Consider the following 20,895-nt stretch of genomic DNA (forward strand, 5'->3'; position numbering starts at 1 on the left):
TAAAGAAGTGGGAGAAGGAAACACCCTCATTAAGCTGACTACAATGTGGGGAAACTGCTGGTTTCCTGGTGGGACTGCCCTCCAAACCGTGGTATTTCTTGAGCACAGTCCCTGTCCTATTAATTATTGGATCTTCAGAGCTCAGCATTGTGGTTGGCATTCACCTTTCATTATGCCTCATCTTCAAAAAAGATTTAAGAAAACTTTAAAGTTTGAAAAATGACCCATATAGACACTGGAATTAAAAGTGAAATGAGAATAAGGAAATAAACCTACAGAAAATGCAGTATGCAGAAAGACATGACCTTCAAAATAAAATTGTTTTGAGTTTTTCACACCTGGTTCAAAAAGAAAACACCTACACCCTTCTATTCAGTGTGATCAACTGACATCACCCGGAAGCTTGTTGGTACAAATCCTGTCAAGTACCTAAGAAGCAGAATTGCTGGGAATAGGTGGAAAACAGCATTGGGAGCTACCTCATTTTGTATGTGTAAATATATGGCATACAGTAAGAATGAGAGGCACAAAGAGCAAAAGTGAGAGAGAATACAGAGAAGACCGATAATAAACAGGCCCAGATCACAGGGGCTCTGTATTTCTCGCCAAACTGTTTGAGGTTTGGCTCGGAGGACAATAAAGAAACTTGAAAGTTTCATTTGTTGTTGCTAGGGTTTTTTTTAAGCAAGTAATAATACAGTGGATCTCTTCAGAATTTTCTCCTCTATAAAATGGTAGAGTTGGATTTTGGTGCATTGCGTGTAGAACCAAATAATTTATTTCCAAATCAGCACATTTTTAAGGGTGAAAGGGAACACTTAAAATTGGTCCCCAACAACAGGTAACAACCTGGACTGTCTTTCCTCAAATCCTGTGATCCTCTGGCCCTTTATCTGTTGATAAAGTCACTATAGCACACCACCCTGAGTCCATTTTCCTTAGCACAAAGAAGCAGTGACAGCCAGTCTAAAGTGTTATTCAAACGATTTTCTTTCATTTCATAATTCCTCAGATGCATATTATAACCCATAAAATTCAACAGCCCATAAAAATAGAAAGCCTGATTTTGTAAAACTCTCTTTTTACCACAACTGCTCAATATTAACCCTCTTCACCTTCATTCCAGAAGTATAACGGTGATTTTCAGAACAAATTTAGTGCATGCATTTAAGAACTTTTAGAAACATGAAGACACCGGGGAATAACAAAACATGACAAATGGAAATTATCTCTCCATGATTATTATTTGCAGGTTGAAGCTAGTTTGTCTTAGATTGATCATAAAAGACTTGTCCTTACTGTATTTTTGTTCTCTTAAGCAAGAAGCTTAGACCAGTAGAATGTCCCACTGGGATCAGACATGAGTGGGATATGTTATTGAATATTGGTGACTTCAAATAGATTATTAAAAATAAATTTCAAATTCTTATTTTTATTATATGTGAATAATAAACACATAGTAGGACTTTCTACCAAGAGTTTTTCAATGGCTCAGACTGAGCCATCTCTGCTACTTACTTGAAAATCCATCACAAAGTCACTTTCCATTAGAATTTGGTCATCCATGTTTGTATGAAATAGATGTGGGGATGGGGGCGCAGGGAACAAACTGCCATCCCTCTAAAGAAACTATCATGGAAAAAACTAGGGACAGTATGTAAAGGAAGCAGCAGTGGCAGCCTTGAGGAAAAATGGAACAGAGAAGAGCTGTGAACAGAGCTCACTTATTTCAAATAAATGTGTTTTTAAAAAAATCATGAAAAACTTCTCACAAAATCACGTTCTGCGATGCAACAATAACTCAAATAACTAAAAGGGCATGAAACTGTATAAAAAGTATGACCTGAATAATGTACATAAAACACAAAGCCTATAATAGTGTATTTATAGAGATAGGCAGAAAATAACAATGGTGAAATTCTGGATAATTTTGATCTCCTGCTTTTATTTTCAATATATTAAAAAATTAACTGTATCAGCAGAGTTATTTCTTTTACATCTTAAATCAGAAAGCTGGTCCTCAAAGTTTACTGTGCATATAAATCAGCTGTGATCTTGTTAAAATGCAGACTCTGATTTACTAGTAAGGGTAGAAACTGCGATTCTCCTATTTTGAAAAACCTGCCGGGTGATGCTAATGTTGCCAATCCAAGGACCACACTTTGGGGTCAAGGCCACAGAACAATAACTCTCCAAGGTAGCTGCACCTTAAAATCATTTGGGGAGTTTTTAAAAATACCAACGTGTGGGTCCCACAGTGAGAAGTTCTAATTTAATTGCTCTAGGTATCAGGATTTGAAAAACTTCTCAGGTGATACTAATATGCATCCAATTTTGAGGACCACTATTACAAAGGTTTGTATTCTAAAAGGTCTGATCCTATTTTATTACATATAGCATTTTCAATACTGGTGGTTCCTCCATAATTTTTAAGTTCTCTGTGGTGGTAGGACATGAGTCTTTGTAGGATACACCTTAAGATTTGTTTCGCACAAGTTATGGCTTTTGAGCTCTTCAGAAATAGTAAAGCAACATCATCATCCATAGAGTAGAATCTCAGTGAGTTAACAGTGTTCCCTGGAAGCCGAACTCACATTACCCGTGGAAGAGCCACATTGTCAAAGACATATTACACATCACAAATATGAAAAGTTCATTCTGTGTTTCTTGTTTCATATTCAACATTTACTCATGAGAAAAAAAATTGTTTTCTTGCTGTGCTTCTCACCTTGGGCAAGCCGTTCCACTCCTTGGTGGTTTATAGAGGAAATGAAAGGACACTATCCAAGAGTCCCTATTCCTTTTCAATTCTCAGTCTGCAAGTTCTAAACTTCCTTTTCCTCCTCTCCTTCTTCCTAATCCCCCTTGTCCCCGTCCATATCATCAACCCCTGTCATCCTCAAATCCTTTCCTCGACAGCAGTGGTTCTGAAACTTCAGCCTATGTAAAAACAGTCAGTAAGGCTCACAACACATTCTGAGCATGTCTAGCACCAGGGGTCTGGTGTAGGGTCTGAACAATGTATATTTCTAACATATTCCCAAGTGATGGTGATGGTGGTGGTCTAGTTTACACTTTGAATACTATTACATGGAGCGTTCACACGTACAAAATGAGAACAGTGCAGTGGGAAGTAATTAGCAAGCATGCTATGGGAAAGGAATGGGCACTTCACTACAAAACATGTGTGTTTTTAGAAAACTCTGCTTGACGTACCTTGCAGATCAATCTATCTTTGCTTGCCACTATATGAATGCAATTTGATAACAGCTCTAAGAAGAGACTATAGGATTTCTCCCCTATTCCAAAACAAACAGGCTGAAATAAAGCAATATTTTCTTAAATCTGATGAACTCGCTGCAAAACAGGGTTGGCCTGTAGAAAGTATAAGTAGCATACAAACAAAACCAAACATACAAACAAAATCAATCCAAGAGCACTGTAAGTGAATTTTTAAAAAATGCCTTTGACAACTCAGTCATATACCTCCAGAAAATGAGGAATGATATCCAAGATCTGACACATTCCTCCTGGATATATGTGATTCAGACCATTTAGATACCAGTTCCCTGACTCTGAACCTTTCCTAACGAGAACATCATGATGAAATGTTTTCTTTTTAAATTTCACCTTTTTCCATGTAGCTAGAAAAGATAGGGTAAATCTTGTTTTTATTAGATATTGGCAAATCCATTATCCCATGTTACCAGGAGGAAATTGTAAGTACCAATAAGCCCACCATTCTTGTGTGAAATCATTCCTTTGTATCAACCTGTAGAATAGAATATATATATATAGAATAGAATATATAACCACACACCCACGTATGTAATATAATTTATACTTGCATGTAGATCCATGCAGGAGATGAAAATACACATATAGAGCTAATAATCACATACATATTGTCCTTCTAAGGAACTGGTTGAGAGTTGAAAAGAAGAATCAAGTGTTTTGCTTCTGTTTGCTCTAGCAGAGAATGTCCTTCAAGCCTTCTCCAAGAGCAGGTGGGGAATAGGAGGCCACACTGGCAAGGTTGAGCACCAAGCCAACCCCTTCCGTGCCACTCCTGGTGTTCCCCAAACCTATTTTAAGATCAATGTTATTAATATTCCTCATTAGGCCACTGTAATCGAAACTGTTTTCTTTCATAGAGAATGATTTTGAAAAAGCGTGAAATCCTCAAAATGGTTTAGATGAAAGAAAAAGGAAGTAGTGTGGAAATAGCTTGGATCTTTTTATTATTTTGTTTAAAGGAGGATATTAAAATGTTCACCCTGAAGCTTTATCAAATGTTTTGGAGATTCTTTGTACCTCTGTTCAGTAGTTATAAATTTGAGGACTCCATGCTGCTTCCACCATGGGCATTTTTTTTCAGCAACTTTATATGAAGAAGAGGGATTTTTGAGTTTCGTTGTCATGGTAACCCTATATTCAGGTTGAAAAGCTTTATTGAATGTTTTGGGTATTTCTCCATCGCAGCCTTCATTTAATAGATTTTGATGTTCAAATGTTTAAATATACTACTTCATCTCTCCTAGGATTGTTTGGCTATATATATATATATATATATATATATATATATATATATACACACACGCACACATATATACATATATATATGCATATATACTGTTAAATGCTTAGGTACCACAGAAAAGAAAATATGCTAAATATTATTTTTCTTTCTCTTCCTCTATCCCTGTTGGTCCCTAAGATTTTCACTTGTGAAAAGCAAAGGAAGATATGCAGATAGAGTCTCAGATACAGGGAAAGTACATATCCTCTTATTGTATCTCAAAACAGTACCTCAATGTATTTCTGGAAAAAGCCATAATTTTCCCACATTATTTTCTTTATTCAGAAGGATGAAGTTGATACAAGGGTAAGGGACAGTGGAAATAAGAGGGGACAGACAAGTGAAAAGGAAATCACAGGATATTAAAAATGTGATCCTAACTATTTGTCCTTTTTCCTTGTCATTGCCCAGCATTTCTAAAAACATTTTTCTAGAGAATGCATGTGTGCCATCAAGGGTCAATGCGAGTTTCAAGGTAAAAAGGACTTGGTTGTCAATATGTTAAGATGACACTGGGTTAGGCAAAGACTTTAATATCCTTCTGTGCATTGTGATATATTTGAAGGATCAAATATTGGTACCCAAATATTCTTGGGGGGTGGGTCACCTACAGAACACACTTTGGACAATGCTGCTTTCTAACAGGTTCCTACTGTTCTGAATGTGAACAGAATAGAAAAGATTCCTGAGTGAGTCAGCAAAGTGACCTCTTGCCCTACTCCATATCTGGAGAATACACTTGAAGAGATAGTGACTCAAAACAAAATAGGACGGAGCTCATGCGGGGAAAATTAGAGACCTCATGACGATGGGCCTCTCCATCTACTAGATAATAAACTCTGCATATGTGCCCTCAAGAAACTGATGGCAGCCAGCCTCCAAGAAGCAACTCTAAAAAGGACAGGATGTGGGTGTCAGAACTTACCCTGGAATTCTGCCTTGAGGATGATTCTGTGGAAGCAAACTCATAGGGCAGGACATACAGGAGATGCAGCTTTGACAGCCTCCAGCACAAATGCTCTGCTATTTTTCCCCACTCGCGTATTTTATTCTGAGTTTAAGCCTTTTATTATCCAGTACAGTAACTACAGTAATAGGAGCCTAGAGAATAATTTTCAATCAAATATAATTTTCTTTGAAACTTGAAGAAAAAAATCACTTAGTTTCTCAAACTGAAGCTTTATACCTTTTAGACTACGGTTTGCAGAGACTTAATATTTCTGTTCCGAATGCAAAAACAATTAGAAATCATTACCTGCATCATTCCAATATACATTTTTTGGACTTCTTATTTTGTACTGAAACACTCTAATAAGGGCAAGTTCATGATGATGATGATGATGATGATGATATTATTCAATACTTACCACTTTTAACTCGACATTAGAGTGTCTCTTCCCAGCGGAGTTATTTTATAAATACAATCCCAAACAGGGGTTTTGGTGATTAATATCAGCAAAAACACCTAATTTTTTAAAGATTGTATTTATTTATTTGAGAGAGAGAGAGAGAGGGAACGAAACGAGCGGAGGCATGGGGGAGAGGGAAAGGGAGAAGCAGACTTCCCGCTGAGCAGGAAGCCCAACTCAGGGCTGGATCCCAGGACCTTGGATCATGACCTGAGCTGAAGGCAGAAATTTAACCAGCTGAGCCACCCAGGTACCCAAAAACCAAAATGTTTGTTTATGTAACATTTGTTAGCCAGAGAAGTTTCTCCTAATTTCATCTTCCAGCACCCAACCAGCATCCTCCTTTGCATGCCATTACATAACATACATCAAGAAATAGCAAGGGAACATTGCTAAAGAAGCAGAAAGTGTGCTGTCAGCCTGACCATGACCCTTTCATACCATAGCACTGTGGCTTTGCTCCGGAACAAGAAATCTCTCCCTGACAGAACCCATTCCATAACTAAATTGTTAGTTGTTGGGTACCTCACTGTCTTAAATCTGTCTAAATCAATTCTTATACTCTCACCATAAAGGCCCAGTTTCCCCAAAGCTCACTGGTGGAATCTGCAGAGTGCATGTGCTCACATAACATGGGCTTCTTCAGGCTCTGCCGAATTGGTTTCTCCACCACAGTGGGTTAAGGAAGGCAGCTCAGTCGGTGGTGGTGGTGCAAAGGCCAGATCCCCTTTACCAGGTCGCAAATTCATCTTCCACAGGCTGTTGAGTGTTGGCCGCTAACAGCTCACTGCTTTCCTCTTCTCAGGAGAATTTCTCTTGGCTTTAACTGGGCCACCACATACAGGAATAGCCATCCTGATTTGCTGTGACAGTCCCAGTTTCAGCACTGAGAGTTCTGCATCCCAGAAAACCTCTCAGTCACCAGCAAGCAGAAATGGTTTCTTTCCCACCTCCCTCCCCTTGTGACTAAATGATACAGAGAGCACCCCTAAGGGTTAGTTCAAGATTCCACTACAATCAGCGCTGTGGTGCAGTTCCTGCTCTTGAGTTCCAGACCAACTTGGAGGGCATAATCGCTTACCTCCCTCCCTTGCTCCTTCCTCCCTCCCTTATTATGCTCTTTTTCCTTGGGGTATTCCTCCCATAAATCATGTGTACCCAAATCCTTGTCTCAGGCTCAGGAACCCTACCCTATACAAAGACAGAAAGCCTTTCAGTTGTAGGGAAAGGAGCTCCAGGAGGACAGCAAAACATAGGAGGAAGTGGTTTTGAAGTAAAAGTCACCCACATTGATATTCTACTTATTTTGCTTGCCAGATACATGACCTTAGGCAAGTTACTACAACTCCCTCTTCCTCTATTTTATCACCTGTTAAATGGTAATAGTAATATCTGTCTTGCAGGATTACTTAATAATGGGCAACACTTTAGGCATAGTCAGTGCACAGAAAATGGTACCTCTTCTAAAAATCCTCAGTATCTATCTAAATTGGGTGCTCCACTGAGTGAGTTCTTCATAAATGTTAACTGCATAAATCAACCACCCTAGAAAGACATTCTACTGTTATAATCAATCTAAAAGGTGTTTACTGGAAAAAAAACATTGTGTCTAATTTCATATATGGAGGTGAATAAAAAATTTCACCAAACTACCAGACAATTCTGATCAAAATTCTTTTAACTCTTAAATTTGTCTTCAAGGGTTATTCCTAGATTTTTTATTAAAAATAAATAACACAGGTGGCGCAGCGGTTTGGCGCCTGCCTTTGGCCGAGGGCTTGATCCTGGAGACCCGGGATCGAATCCCACATCAGGCTCCCAGTGCATGGAGCCTGCTTCTCCCTCTGCCTGTGTCTCCGCCTCTCTCTCTCTCTCTGTGACTATCATAAAAAAAAAAAAAAAAAAAAAATGTAAAAAATAAATAACACATTTTTTAAAAAATTTTTTACAAAGATTTTATTTGAGAGTGTGAGTGACCAAGAGCAAGAGAGAGAGCATGTGCATGTGCATAAGCTGGGGCAAAGGCTGAAGGAGAGGCAGAGGGACAAGCAGGTTCCTCGCTGAGCAGGAAGCCTGACTCAGGGCTTCATCCCAGGACCCTGGGATCAAGACCTGAGATGAAGGCCACCCGGGAGCCCCCACCCCACATTTTAAAGTACAGCTCAGATGCTGTTTTTCCAGTGACACTTTCCTGGAGCACAGTGGTTGTAAGAATGCCCACCATGCAGTGAGTTCTCCAGAGTCCTGGCACCCTCAGCTATGGCCTCGAGAACATTCACCAATTACTGTAGGGCAATAATCATCATTTATCACTTCTTTTCTATGATAAAGTGCTTAGTGAATATTTGTTGAATATTAATTAAAAATGAAACTCCCCGAGATAATGACAAAAGGCAGAAAGAAGCATTCAATCCTCAAAGGTGTTCATCTTCAGTGGAAACGCCATGACACAGCATCGTCCTCACCATAGCCTTGGAGAGGGGGGCAACTCAGCACAGCTCTTGAGGACAGTGAATGTGACCCAAGAAGAGCTGCGGTCACTCCACTTGTGAGAAAGGAAGACTTTGAAATGTCTCTTGTGGAGTCCAGGGAGGGCTTCGTCTGCCCCTGGCTGCTCTCTTCCCAGACGCTGTTGGCCAGCTCAGTCCCAATGGATGACATCACCTTGATAAGCTCGATGGCCAGTCGTCAAGGTCCAGTGACCGGACTAAAGAAAGGTGGGTGCCAAGGTTCTTGGATCCCTGAGCACTCGATGCACATGAGGGCTCCCAAGTTCAAACTGGCCCAGTTAGGATTCTGGGTCTTGCAGTCCATGCAGTGGGAATTCCTGTGAATGTTTCCTATCGACTGCAGAGCCATGGCCTTGCTCTGGCTGGTCAGCTGGGCCTTATTCTTGCTGCTCTCACAGGACTGTAAGCTGGCTAGGATCAGGCTCTCCATGGCTTGGACCCACGCATCCCACTCTTCATATATGGTGGCTTCAAAGTGCCATGTCTGGCCAGTGAGGGACACAATGATAAACTCAATGTTTTCTTCTTGTTCTGAATTTGGTGAAATGTGTAAACTGCTCATGTCCTTGGGCAGGCCGTTGGTTTTAGGGCTGGAGATGGGCGTGCAAGCTGACGTGGCTTGGGGTGGCCTCTTCCCTGGGACTTTCACAGTGGTTCTCAGAAGATCAATCTCTTTACCATGAACATTCTGCAGGTAATCATGTAAACTTGGGTGGAGGGTCAGCATGCTGTTGTTGCACAGGGTCACGTATTTTTTCCACTCCTTGTTCAATGATTTGCCACTTCACTTCAACAGCATGCCCTGATTAATTGGGATGGCTCGATCGCTCCTGATGCTGTCCACCCGGCTTTCCAGGCCTTTCTCCTCAAGAGAAGAAGTTCCTGTGAAGACCCTCCAGGCTGCTAATGCAACACTTAACCCTGTTTATTTTCATAACACAAATGCTAATAAAGGTGAATTTGACTTAGTGGACCTTTTGAAGCTGGATGCCGTCTCTCTTGATCAAGATAAGCATTTGGCATCTAATTCAGAAATAATTTTGCCTATGGATAAATGTTTAGACATTGAAACTCCTAAAGTAAGCGTCTATTCAAAAATATGTGGACAAAGCATCTTTGAAACCTCTTAGTGACAATGGAATTATTTCCCCTAATAGTCTTTGGTCACCAACTATTGACAGGTAAATATATGAATGTTACAAGTCCATTGAAAAGAGTAAAGAATGTAAGTAGATTTTTTTTTAAATGAAAGTGAAATGAATAAAATGTTTATACATTTTGAATAGAATATATTTTTTTTAAACATTTTTTTCTTTTTAAATTTATTTATTCATGATAGTCACACGGAGAGAGAGAGAGAGGCAGAGACACAGGCAGAGGGAGAAGCAGGCTCCAAGCACCGGGAGCCCGATGTGGGATTCGATCCCGGGTCTCCAGGATCGCGCCCTGGGCCAAAGGCAGGCGCCAAACCGCTGCGCCACCCAGGGATCCCTGAATAGAATATATTTTTAAGTGGAAAAAATTTGTATTTTTTAGAATAATCATATTTTGGTGGGATATCAGGAAGTTCAATTTTGGAGGTAAATATTAAAATAATAATTATGTAGCTGTAACAGTTATTTTATTGTATAATTATTTCATATGTACTCTTCTAACAAATTTTTAAGTGCACAGTACAGTATTGTTAATATAGGCACAGAGTTGTACAGCACATCTCTAGAATTTATTCTTGTATAACTGGAATTTTATATCACTCACTTCTTTTCTCCTCTCACAAATGCTTTTCTACTGTTTCTATGAGTTTGACTATTTTAAATGCCTCATGTAAGTGGAATCCTGCAACATTTGTCCTTCTGTGACTAGCCTATTTTACTTAGCATCATGCTCTCAAGATTCATCTATGTTGTTACATATGGCAGGATTTACTTTTCTTTAAGACTCAATAATATTCCATTGTATGTATACACTGCATTTCCTTTATCCATTCATGGTCAGTGGACATTTTGGTTGTTTCCATATCTTGGCTGTTCTGAATAATGCTATAATGAACACAGTAGTGCTAATATCTCTTCTGAATCTTGATTTCAATTTTTTTGATAAATACCCAGAATATTGGATATATGGCTCCAACATAGTAGTTCTGTTTTTAATTTAAATTTTTCTGTAACCCACTGAATTCAACCATAGTTTTTGATGTGTAATAGAGGTTCTGAGATACAATAGAGGTTCTGAGAGAGGTTTGGCATTCTTAAAAAGTGAGCAATAACTTCTACTGGGTGGTTCAGTGGTTGAGTGTCTGCCTTTGGCTCAGGTCATGATTCCAGGGTCCTGAGACAAGTCCTATTAGTCTCTCCACAGGGAGCCTGTTTCTCTCTTGGCCTATCTCTGCCTCTTTTTTTGTGTCATTCATGAATAAATAAATAAAATTTTTAATAATAATAATAATAATAACTCCTACTTACTGAGCCCTTTCTAGAGTTCTGCAGCAAGTGTATTACTTATATAACTTTTAGCTTTCACAATCTTGGAATATTGAGACTTCAACGTTACAAACAAGTAGTGAGATTACCAATGTTACAAATCAGGTTAGTTAATGCTACATCACAAAGGAAGAAAGAGTACGAGAAATAACAGGGAGGAGGAAAATAAATACCAACCACAAGACTTTCTAGAAATTTCTTTAATTAGAAATCCTTAAAATTAAGCCATCTTGCAATCAATTTGACTTGTGTATGATGACTTTGCATTTAGAAATATGCCCTTCTTTTTCATTGACTTATGATCCAGTAATCATGATACATCCTGAGAATTTCAGAACTGTTCACAAATTTATCTGCCATATCTGATTTCTATTCATCCTCCATACCAAGTAAAACTTGTATAAGCTATATAAGCCTCCTCATCTTTATATAAAGTAGGTGTCCATCCATCAACATTCTTTACTAAGGACAAAGCAGAATATTTGACACCCTAGAAGGATTTATAGCTACTCAAATATGAATTCAAATAACAATTTTATCCAGAAACCACGGACTTAAATACCAACTCTATTCAAAAGCAGAGGGAGGGGAAAAGAGTGTTCAACTCATATGTAGAGTCCTGAGAATAGATTTTTTTTTTCATAGAGCCTAATTTATGAACTTATAATTGACTATGGGCATCATGCTTTAATTATGATTTTGAAAAGGCCCTGGCAGTAGACTGGCTCTGACAGCCTGTGACATGGTGTGGGCTTAAGAGAATAGGTATTTATACAGGCTGTGTCAATCACCCAGTACATGCCATTTCAACTGCCTGTCCCAATCAGGGCCAGCATCCAAAAGTATAGCAATTAGAATGAAGAGATGAAAAGCACTGGGGACATTACGATGGAAGTCAATGGCCAGAGGAACCCAGAGACAGCACAAAATGTCACCTTCATGCAGACAGCTATTTTAATACTGATAAGGAAAACTGCAGTCCTTTGAAATGGGGTCACATAACTTGTTGAAATAGAGAAGAAAGAGCTAATTTAACAAAATCAAAGGGCTCCCATATTTCCCAAGGAATTTAGGGATTCAACTCTAGATTTCACTTTCATATATGACATAACCTCTTAACCCAGGATCTAACCAGTTAATATTACATTCAGCAAAGTCATTAATTAGATTCAATGCTGTCCCCTTTCTGTCAGCATTTAGTGAAGAGAACAGTGAAGAACAGGGTCATTGCTGCAAAAGCATTACATTTAGAGTCAGAAGATATAAAGCCACATGTTGATTCAACTTATTCTACCTTTGAAACCTTGAACAATATTCCAAATCTCAGTTCTTTTACTATGAAGTGTGACAATAACATAGAGCCACTATGCAAATCCCTTGATGCCAGACATGCACTAACTATAAAAAGACAAATAATACAAAGAATCATCATTATTGAAGATTGTAGTATCTATTGCCATATTAAAAAATATTCTCAAATTTTCCATCTGGAAACAACAAACATTTATAACCTCACATATTTTAGGGGTCAAGAATCTGGTGGTGGGCCTGGCTATATGGTTCTGGCTCAGGACCTTCATGAAAGCTGAGATCAAAGTGTTGGCTGAGGCAATCTCAAGGGTCAACTAGGGCAGGATCTGCTTCCAAGCTCACTCATAAGGAAGTTGGCAGAAGTACCACTTTAACACTCACTTGTGTGACTATTCACAGACCTCAGAAGACTTGTTTGCATGTGTATTCACATGGGCCTCCTTACAGGGCTATCTTACCGCATGGCAATCAGCTTTTCCCAGAGTGAAGTATGCAAGAGAAAGCAAGAAAGACTAGCCAAGAGGAAACCACAATCATTTTGTAATCTAAATCAGCAATTATATGCCATCACTTTGGCTGCATTTAATAGAATACTTAAAGCAAGTTGCTGAATTCAGCCCACACTCAAGATAGATTATATAAGGCTGTGAATGCCAGGAGGTAGACCACTGGGGCCATCTTAGAGCTTACTCCAAAAACTAGCAGCACCTGTAGAGATTTGACTAAGCCTAGCAATTAATTTAGTCAAGGAGTAGATGAAAGCAAAAACAAACATAGCTATTTAGGTTCTTTCCATGATTTTTACTTTATTTAGGACACATAACTAATCCATTCAGCTGTTTTATCTATACATACTCACTGTGTGTTAAGCAATGAAAATTCTGAAAGTTCATGTATAATTTTCTTTCTCCACTCTTTGGAATGCAGACAGCTGTCTACTTATAAGCTACTATGCAAAGTCTAAGGGTCAATTATCCATTTCACAGAGTATCCATGAGTAAGCTTGTCAATCTTACGCTATGCTTTAAATTCTTCTTCATTTCCCCATTTCCTTGGCTAACTAATTTTATCTACAATTTGCATTCAAAAGTAAGTGACAAGATAAGTGGTTTATACCTTGAGTCTGTCTCCTCTATTTTCCAACCTTTGATTAGCAACCAGGAAAAACTTACTCACCCTTTCAGGGAAGGAGCTAATCAGATAGACCTGCACTGACTGTGTCCCCACACAAAATGCCTGAATTAAAATTTAAGTTTAAACACAATGCACTAAAAATCAAGAATTTTAAAAATAGTCATCTAATTCAACCTAAATTTCAAGAAGGAAAACTTAGGCCAAAAAACACCATATCTGAGAGCAGAAAAACAAGTCTCTTAGTTCTAAACATGTGTATATAGATAGATAGTTCCTGAAGAGGAGAAAGGTAATAAAGCAAAAGAAATATTTGAAGGAAAAAAAAAAAGAAATATTTGAAGAGATAATGGCTGGGAATTTCCCAATGTTTTCAACAAATAAATAAATAAAACCACGGACCAAAAATGCCATGAACCTCAGACAAGATAAATAGGACTAAACAATAAAATCACCCATAGCCACTTATCAAAATGCTGAAAAATCAAAGATAAAGAGGAAAACTTTCTAAAGTTAGAATGGGAAGAGACATGCTTGTGCACAGTGGCAACAAAATTAAAGCCAAAAGACAATGAAACAATAATTTTTTAAGGAGCAGAAAGAAAAAAAAAATGACTGGATATAATTCCACCCTGGCAAAAACGATTTTTCAAAGTGAAAGCAAAATAAAGAATTTTTTTCAGAGAGACAAAAACTGAGATAATACATTTCTAGTGGGCCTGTAGTACAAAACATGATAAAATAATTTATTCAAGCTTGAAGGAAAAAGATACCAGATGAAAGCCCAGATCTGCAGGGGGAAAAAAAAGCCACCTCATATGCCTTTGCTTTGATTGGTTTACATTCTTAAATATATTTTTGATGTAATATTTTTCAAATGCAACCAGATGGAAGACATAAAAACAGCTTATTAGGCAAATATTCTATATTTATCTTCACACTTTACAGTCAATATATAATTTGTGAATCTCAGCATTTTATGGTCTCTATCAGAAGTCACAGTGTATTTCACATATCAACTTGACTCTCTACAAAGCTGTTAATTCTCTACCCCCCCTCCTCCTTCAAACTGCTTCCTTGTTGGCTCCATGACTGTGGCTCTAAGACTCCACATTGCTCTCGAAGTGTCAAGAGAGGCCAGACAGTACAAAGGATATTCATGCTCACAAGTCATGAAAGGACTGATATTGCCACCAAAGGGCCTATCCCTGATCCGGGAAAAATAGAAATTTCATAGAAATAAAATTGTCTTTCTTAATATAGAAACTTAGCTTTGCCCTTGAAGTTGCTGTGTGTGGGTTTCAACAGTGAGGTAAAAAAATTGAATTTGTGTTTTATTATTTGTTTTTGTTTTAATTTTGCCCTTTCAGCACATATCTGTTATCTTAATAATGTCTTTGACCTCCAAGTTTTCCAGTTTGGCTCTCACATCCTGCTTATTCTCTAAGTTTAAAGAGTTAGTAAAAGTTAATAAAATAAAATCAGGCCTATGGAAAAGCATTTGTGTAAAATTCCTAGAATTGAGATGGATGAATTCTATAACAGTATGCTATTGTTTGTATTAAAACAAATTTTGAAGGGCACCTAGTGACTAAGTGGTTGGTTGATCTCCCGCCTTTGCCTCAGGGCGTGATCCTGGGATTAAGTCCCACATCAGGCTCCCTGCAGGGAGCCTGCTTCTCCTTCTGCCTCTGCCTCTGCCAAGGTCTCTGTATCTCTCATGAATAATTAAAATCTTTAAAAATAAATAAATAAAATAATAAAAAAAATTTGAGCAGTATTCATAGTTTGTTGCTATAAGAGTTTGTTAAACATACTTTTAATTCCCTTTTTAAAAACTCTTAAACGTAGTCTGTTATACTCAGAATTTCTTAAGGCAATCTTCTCCAACGGCTCCAATCTACCTAGTTTAAACATGACAATTTATTATATTCAACAAAGTCCTAGTATGGATAGCTAAATATTTGACAAGTTCTTTAATTTGGGAATTAGAAGAAAAACAAATAAATTATTTTGAATAAAACCACAAGTTGTAATGAGAAGTATATACTTTGAGAGTTAACATACATATAGGATATGTATCTGTGGCAGATTGTTAAAATTCTCCAACCCTTTGCTTAATCCTCTATAAAAAGAAAAAGAAGAAAGAAAGAAAAGAAAAGAAAAGAAAAGAAAAGAAAAGATCAAAGAAAAGAAAGAAGGAAGGAAGGAATATCCATGTTCTTTACTACATGAGTTGCTAGTTGGCTATGCTTCAAAGCAGGTGAAGGATACTTCCCTACTTCATTTTCAGGACTGGCCATGCAACTTTCCGTGGGATGGAAAATGGGCAGACATTATACATACCATATTCAAACATAAGCTTTAAATGAGATTGCATTCTTTAACATTTTATTTTATTTTTTTGTTTGTGTTTCTTGCATTCCTGCCCTATGCTATGAGAACAACGTAGTCTGAATAGAAACTACTCTGCCATCCTGTGTTCAAGAACTGGAGGGCATATAGAATAGAGGTAATCGTGACCAAATAGAGTTGCAGCCAATTTACACACTTGCCAATGAAAAGTAAATACTATCTGAAGCCACTGACATTTAGAGGTTATACATGACCACAACAAAGCTGTCTAATATTGTCTCTGTGTGTGTGTGCACAAGAACATTTTCTCATGTAAAGCTCCTTAACAATGAGACAATTTGAGACAATTTTCATTCTCCCCATATGAAATTAATTCACATTCAACTATAAAGAAGCAAATCCTCCATATAGCACTTTCTGTAACTGAAGTCAATTCTTAATTGTAAATAACTTAGGAAGTCCTCTATGCTTCTAAAAACTTTGTAAAATTCCAGACTCTCTTGCTCAAGGTATCTCTCTATTTGTGTATTGCCCCAATTTTCCATTCTTTTTCTGTTTGAATGTTCTTTGAGGTATTTCACTCTTATGGGAGATGTTTTATACCACTCTGGCTCTTGTTGGGAGAGATTCATTTTTTTGGTTAAGTCTGGTATAAAAAGTGCCTCTTACCAACCTTTGTGGAAATCATCTTAACCAAAGATATTCTCTGTTTAACACTATTAAATAGTCCTCTGTACTACCCAGATAGAGAAAACCAGGGAGGTATTGGTTAATTATTTGACTCATTCAGTTGTGTACTCATGCATATAGTTCTGGTTGATAAATTCTTAGAATTCTTTCAATGTTCTTGGCATCTGGGCTACCATTTGTCCCTTACATTGATGATATAAAGGTCAAAATAACTGCAAAACTTGTGAAGTTGTTATTAGGATTGTAACCTTACACACGTTCTCCAAACCAAACATCTCCATGTATAATTATCATCATATTTACATGCAATTATTCTTTAAAACATGCAGTTTGTTCAAAAATGACTTCTTCCAGTTATAACCTGTCCTCATGAAGGAGGGTGAGTCACTTTTTATACCCCAAATACAAGTCTCATTAATATCTACACATTGCCTTTTTAGTCTGTTAAACTACATAATATACCCAGACCAATAATTGCCCACAGTCAATTCCTAATAGCAGTTCCCTTCTCTCTTACAATTCCTTTAAAATTCGGCACATTATCTTTTTTTTTTTTCTTTTTTCCATTCTCCTTTATTCCATAAACACCTAGTTACAAGTTGCACGAATCAAAAAATAAAGGCAGAGAAGGGTGTGGGGAAGATTTCTGTGATGTGCAGGGGGTGGGTAGGGAGGAAGGGTGGGGAGCCAGTCCTCTCCCTCCACACAGCCCTAGATGAGGGCTATGGACCCTGCAGCAGGGGATCTGAGGTGGAGGTGGGCAAAGATCCAGGGTGGGTGAAGGATGGAGTAAGCCCCTAAACCCAGAGCTCACCCCCAAAGCCCCTCCAATGCATGGCAAGGGTAGAATGGGGCAGGTAAGGAGGTTCAAAGATGGAGCAGCAGAATGAAAAATCAAGTTAGCAGACACAGGAGAAATGGAGTCATCGTGGTAGGGGATTAAAGAAGGAGAAAGTAGGTAAACGGGGCAATGAAAGGTCCTCCCTGAGACCCCCAGGGAGAGGTGGGGGCCAGCTTGCCTGTTAATTTAATATTAAACTGGGAGTGGGAGTTGGAAAGGAAAATGTTATTTCAGGGGATGATTCTTCAGCCTCTCAGCCTGTACAGGAGAGGCTGAAGGCCTAGGGCCCTCACCAGTCATAGCGGCGGGACTGTCGGGAGGGGGAATCCTCGGGGCCCTGGATAGCCAGGCGGGGCGGCCCCTCAGCCCTTCGTCCCGCACCACCTGAAGCCTCATGCCTCCGAAATTCCAGGGGGCGCTGCTGCCGGAATCGGGATGTCTCCCTCCGCCATTCATCATCGAATGCTGCGGCTTCACTCTCATCCAGGTTGATATAATCCTGCCGCTCCTCCTGGTCCCCCGTGCGGTGGTTTCGGGAGCGCTGGAGGATGTGGGCCCGGTCTCGGATGTGGTGCCCAATGGACATCTGCTCTAGCCCACTGTCTGAGTCCCGCACGGTCCTCCGAGTCTCCCGGATCCCGCCTGGTGCCGAGCGCATCTCTGATGTCTCCTGGTAGACCTTGGGGGCGCCATCACCCGTATTGGAGTAGGAGATGACAGTGGAGGATGAAAAGGTCTGGCAATTGCCTCCTGCTGTCATATGTTCCATGTTCCCAATCATGTCATTCATCATTCCAAACATGTCCATGAAGCCACCCGACATTCCCAGCATCCCAAAGGGGGAGACAGCCCCAGCCTGCGTCCTACGGCTGGCAGGCCTGGCCCCGGGCATGTTGCCATCTGTGATGCTGAGGAAGGGGCTGTATCCAAAGCCACCTGACAACATTCGGTTCATATGCTGACGGTGAATAGCAAAGGGGTCCATCAGGAACATGGGATCCTCCGGCTCCACGTCCCTCATGAAGCGGAACATCCTGATTTTAGCTCCAGGGGGCTCCACGCGGTCCCCGATCCGGGCTCAGCGGCCCATCCGGCCGGTCTCGCCTCTCTGTGCGCTGCAGGCTCGGGGGTTGCGGCCCGGGACGCGGGATTGGTCCGGGCTGGCTCTCCTCGGCCTCCCGCGCCGCCTCCTCCCACGGCTGCCACCTCCGTACCCCCCCACGGCCCGCGGAGCCCGAACCGCGGCCAGGCCCGGGCGGTCGGCACATTATCTTAAAGTGCAAATAGATCGCTGAAGAGATGCCTTCTGTCACCCCGAGTGTTTCTAAACTGGCAACTTCAAAACAAGTCATACACACCATCTATAAGCCTAGCAATATTTAGGCAGGCTATATAGCCGTATAAACCTCCCTTCAGGCTGGAAGCTCTGTTAGTTGGTTGCTTTCCATGAAATATGTTTTGAGAACCAGCAGCAATATGTATTTCTCACTTCAGTACATTCTAGTACAGGCCATCTTCCATTTCTGAGTATTTGTGAATAAACGCGGATTATGCTTTTGCCTTGTGAAAAAAGAAAGACTCTTGAAAACATGTCTCATAAACTCCTTATTTATACTGTTCATTCTTGTTTTAGAAATAAATTATTTTAGTTCTCTCTGTATTAATATTACTTGAGTTTTTTCCCCTAGGTACAATGTCACTTAGTGTCCCCGGGTGCCAAAATTTTAGCCAGATAGCTTCATATTTCAACTTCTGTCTGGAAAATAAAGTGGGGAAATACTCAATAGATGAAGCAAGATACCTTTGTTCTCATTTTTTTTAATTATTGCTATCCTTCTCATTTAGTTGTATAGTTTCTTGCTCCTCTTCAGTCAGTGAAATGTGATGGTGTAGTGCTTCATGGTTGTCCATACAGAGGCTTCTACACTGAAGAGACAAACTCAGAACAATAATCAGTCTGGCTGAATTACTGGAAACTACACAACCAAATATCAGATCCATGTTAATGCAAGTGTTTATAAGCATAAGAAGCAAGTAAGGTTTTCTGCATTATCTAGCTTTCATTTTGTCTTTTCAAATGTCTCATTTCTCAGCACTCTTTGAGGCAAAGACTATTTAGGAACATTTTTTAAAAGACGGGATGTTCTAAAGAAGAATTTTATTAAATGTTGTCCCGAATAGATTTTTGAGAAAAGAATCAGCTAGGTTTCAGTGTTGAGAGATGTTTACCTAGCAGAAAGACTATTCGACAAATCATGCAGTCAATCAACCTAATTGTGAATCACGGAATGTGTGCACTGGAACGTCAAGTATCTGGCAGAGAGGTTTCCTCTTTAAAATTCATGACATCATACTCTGGTGCTTTGAGTTTGGCTCAATTTGAGAAATATCCTTCTTTGGATGAATTAATTGGAATATTGGCTCTATGGGAAAAATAATCCCTCCAAATCTCTTTATGAGGAAATTAGTATCTTGGATATATTTTCAATTCCCTAAAGGGAACAACATCTCTTGATAAAGAAAATAAACTGCTTCCTCAAATTTTTTAAAAACTAGTTCAATATTCTGCTTTAATTGTTATGTCAAATGGTACAGTGAAAAGAATTTTCATTGTCTGGATAATTTATGAACCAATCCACACAACAGAATGAGCATTGAGATAGTAAATGGGGAAGTTTATGCTTTTTAAATATACATTTCATTTATTTGGAAGAAAGATTTGTTTTTGGAAAATAGAAAAAAATAATAAAAGAACCTTTCAGGCTTATTAAAATCAAAGATGTATTGCAAAATAATGTACTATTGGGAAATTTCCCACATCATATATATTTGTTCATGATCAACAATTTTAATATTCTATCACGTATCATGAAGTTCTTTCTTCTGTTGATTTTATTTACACATATCTCTATTCACAAGGTGGAAGTCAGCAATATCATTTCCATAAGTACAGCTCAACTTATATCCTCTAGCTCCTCACCAGTCTTGACTCAAATTTGCCCTCTGTGTGTGTGTGTGTGTGTGTGTGTGTGTGTGTGTATGGGAGGGGAGATGGTTGCAGTTTGTGCTCATTATATATTAAACCTATAATAAACCACCCCATTCTTTATTACAAAGAAAAATGGACCTTCTTCTGTCTTTCAGAGGAAGTATAGTTTCTCAAATAAAATGTAAATACTTCACTTCAAAATGTTGAATAGAAATGTACTTAAAGAATTCTAGCTGGTTAAATTTAGAGTGCTAAACAAAGTCTAATCTAAGAATATTCTTTGGCTTTATGCCCACAGCATTTTTATTTGATTGTAAATTGGACATATTTTCATTCACTTTAGAATTTTGCTGCTCAGTGTTTTCTTCCCTGAAGCGACTCAACAGGTTCTGATTACCATGTAGGCACCAATATTAACTCCCTACCTTCTGAGGACAGTTGTATCATTTCTAGCCAAGGGTGCATCCCCACCCCACTCTTTCTGCTTAGAACATTTTCCATGAATAATTGTGACTTGGAAGTTAACATTTCTTTTTTTATAAATCAGTTTTTTTAAGGTATAATCTACACATGGAAAAAAAATGTACCCACATTATATCA

General features: G+C 38.9%; 2 pseudogenes; both read right to left on the reverse strand.

Moving 5' to 3' along the window:
- Positions 1–8,418: 8,418 nt before the first annotated feature.
- LOC144321531 (arf-GAP with GTPase, ANK repeat and PH domain-containing protein 1 pseudogene) lies at positions 8,419–10,381 on the reverse strand (annotated as a pseudogene).
- A 6,736-nt stretch (positions 10,382–17,117) lies between these two features.
- Positions 17,118–18,559, reverse strand: LOC144322311 (myeloid leukemia factor 2 pseudogene; annotated as a pseudogene).
- Positions 18,560–20,895: the final 2,336 nt, after the last annotated feature.

The sequence above is a fragment of the Canis aureus genome, chromosome 10 (assembly GCF_053574225.1).
Source record: "Canis aureus isolate CA01 chromosome 10, VMU_Caureus_v.1.0, whole genome shotgun sequence".
Classification (NCBI taxonomy): Eukaryota; Metazoa; Chordata; class Mammalia; order Carnivora; family Canidae; genus Canis; species Canis aureus.